General features: G+C 43.7%; 4 non-coding genes across 4 annotated transcripts in view; all 4 read right to left on the bottom strand.

Moving 5' to 3' along the window:
* The window catches only part of LOC140366482 (U4 spliceosomal RNA), a 141-nt gene extending 122 nt beyond the window's left edge, over window positions 1–19 (bottom strand). Inside the window, exon 1 of the small nuclear RNA XR_011928030.1 lies at window positions 1–19. This exon is cut by the window's left edge and continues 122 nt beyond it. This is a non-coding gene — a small nuclear RNA (U4 spliceosomal RNA).
* Window positions 20–688: 669 nt separating this feature from the next.
* trnap-cgg (transfer RNA proline (anticodon CGG)) lies at window positions 689–761 on the bottom strand. The gene has a single exon. It is a non-coding gene; the product is annotated as a tRNA-Pro (tRNA).
* A 102-nt stretch (window positions 762–863) lies between these two features.
* On the bottom strand, window positions 864–935 carry trnap-ugg (transfer RNA proline (anticodon UGG)). Its single transcript has one exon. It is a non-coding gene; the product is annotated as a tRNA-Pro (tRNA).
* Window positions 936–1,033: 98 nt separating this feature from the next.
* trnap-cgg (transfer RNA proline (anticodon CGG)) lies at window positions 1,034–1,104 on the bottom strand. The gene has a single exon. It is a non-coding gene; the product is annotated as a tRNA-Pro (tRNA).
* Between the last annotated feature and the right edge of the window lie 917 nt (window positions 1,105–2,021).

Below are 2,021 nucleotides of genomic sequence, written 5' to 3'. Positions count from 1 at the left end.
ACTGCCACTGCGCAAAGCTAAGGTGTACTTTCAGAAAGAATGGCCAGGGCTTGGTTCTTGCCACTTCCTGGTCATGGTAGGTCATTGAGGGCAGAGCAAAACTTTGGCCAAGAAGGGAGCTTCTTTTCAAAAAACTGCCTGTAACACCTGGAAAAATGTAGATAGCAGACTTCAGAGACTGTTGACTGAAAGAGTAACAAAATGCATGGGTACAACTTAAATCTTTGCTTTTTGGTACGTCTTCACCAGGCGGGATAAATAATCAATTTTCAACCACTAACCTTGCCACCACAAATAAAACAATTGCTCCAAGCGGATTTGATCTTCTTGCAGTAAAGACAGACAAACTTTTGGTAGTTTCATTTGTATAACAGTAAATATAGAAAGAATTGTCTTAATCACGTTTGGTGGGATTATTCATAGCTGGAAAGTGCAAGTCAGTGTAGTTGCATTGGAAAGAAGATTTTTTTTAGTGAAAACCCACAAACAATGGCTCATTACGTACCAGGCATATAGAAAGGGCTCGTCTGGGATTTGAACCAGGGACCTCTCGCACCCTAAGCGAGAATCATACCCGTAGACCAACGAGCCACATTTGCATATGTTTTGAGGCCTCAACTAACCTACAAAAAAATTTCAGATTCTATTAAAAGGTCTTTGATCTGAACAGCATCATCTTGATTGTTCTTGAGCTCGTCCGGGATTTGAACCCGGGACCTCTCGCACCCGAAGTGAGAATCATACCCCTAGACCAACGAGCCATATTTGCATAGATTTTGAGGCCTCAACTGACCTACTCAACTGACCATTTCAGATTCTATTAAAAGGTCTTTGATCTGAACAGCATCATCTTGATTGTTCTTGGGCTCGTCCGGGATTTGAACCCGGGACGTCTCGCACCCAAAGCGAGAATCATACCCCTAGACCAACGAACCACATTTGTATAGATTTTGAGGCCTCAACTGACCTACAAAAGCATTTCAGATTCTATTAAAAAGTCTTTGATCTGAACAGCATCATCTTGATTGTTCTTGGGCTCGTCCGGGATTTGAACCCGGACGTCTCGCACCCGAAGCGAGAATCATACCCCTAGACCAACGAGCCACTTTTCCCCTGTGGCATAGTCCAGTCGAATACAGCCCATTGAAATCAATTTTACAACCTAGCCAACACTCACTGGTCGGTCTACGGCTCCTCCGACTTACCGAGATCTAACCCTTTAAGCGCCAAAGTCGCAGAAATGCAACTTTACCGTACAAGGAAATTAATGAAATAATAGTAGAAAATGAATCACTTCAGTCATTGGTCGGTTCGGTGCAACTTCCCTTTATTAGCCAGGTATGATCCAGGGCAGATCCGGTAAGGAAAAAAATGGCTGGAGGAAGTACACGTGGCATGCAATTTACAGCAGATTCTGACTCTGAAGGGTATTATCTCCCCGAGAGTGACGATGGATTTCCAAGTGGAGATGAAGGGACTTCGAAACAACGGACAGGTGCAAAGGACAGACGGAGGCGAGGAACCAGTGGAACCAGTGGCTGCAGTAAAACTTGCCCGGTGGATGAGAGCTGGGACATGCTGAGAGAGGTCGAGGTATTTGAGGCATGGATCAAACCTTTTGAAGACCCAGTTGGCTACACAGGAGAGATGGATCTGACGGATGCTAATCCATTTGATATTCTGTCACTCTTTCTGACCGATCAGTTTTGGACTTTCATTACTGATGAGACAAATAGATATGCACATCAGTGTATGGCACCTATGATTCTGAAGCCACATTCAAGATTTCTTGAGTGGTATGATGTATCAGTCACCGAAATGAAAGCTTTCTTCGCTTTGCATCTCTCCATGGGCCTTGTTGAGAAACCTGAAATCGAGGATTACTGGGGAACATTTTGGCTTACACAAACGCCTGGATTTGGAAATGTAATGTCAAGAAACAGATTTGAAATCATTCTTTCGTTCTTTCATTTTGTCAACAATAATGATTATGTGAGAACAGGCGAGCCCGGGCACGATAA

The sequence above is a fragment of the Eucyclogobius newberryi genome, unplaced genomic scaffold (genome assembly GCF_026437365.1).
Source record: "Eucyclogobius newberryi isolate DKJ021-1_F unplaced genomic scaffold, fEucNew1.0.hap1 SCAF_19, whole genome shotgun sequence".
NCBI lineage: Eukaryota > Metazoa > Chordata > Actinopteri > Gobiiformes > Gobiidae > Eucyclogobius > Eucyclogobius newberryi.
The sequence above is the reverse complement of the archived record's forward strand: the minus strand, read 5'-3'. Positions and strand labels throughout refer to the sequence as shown.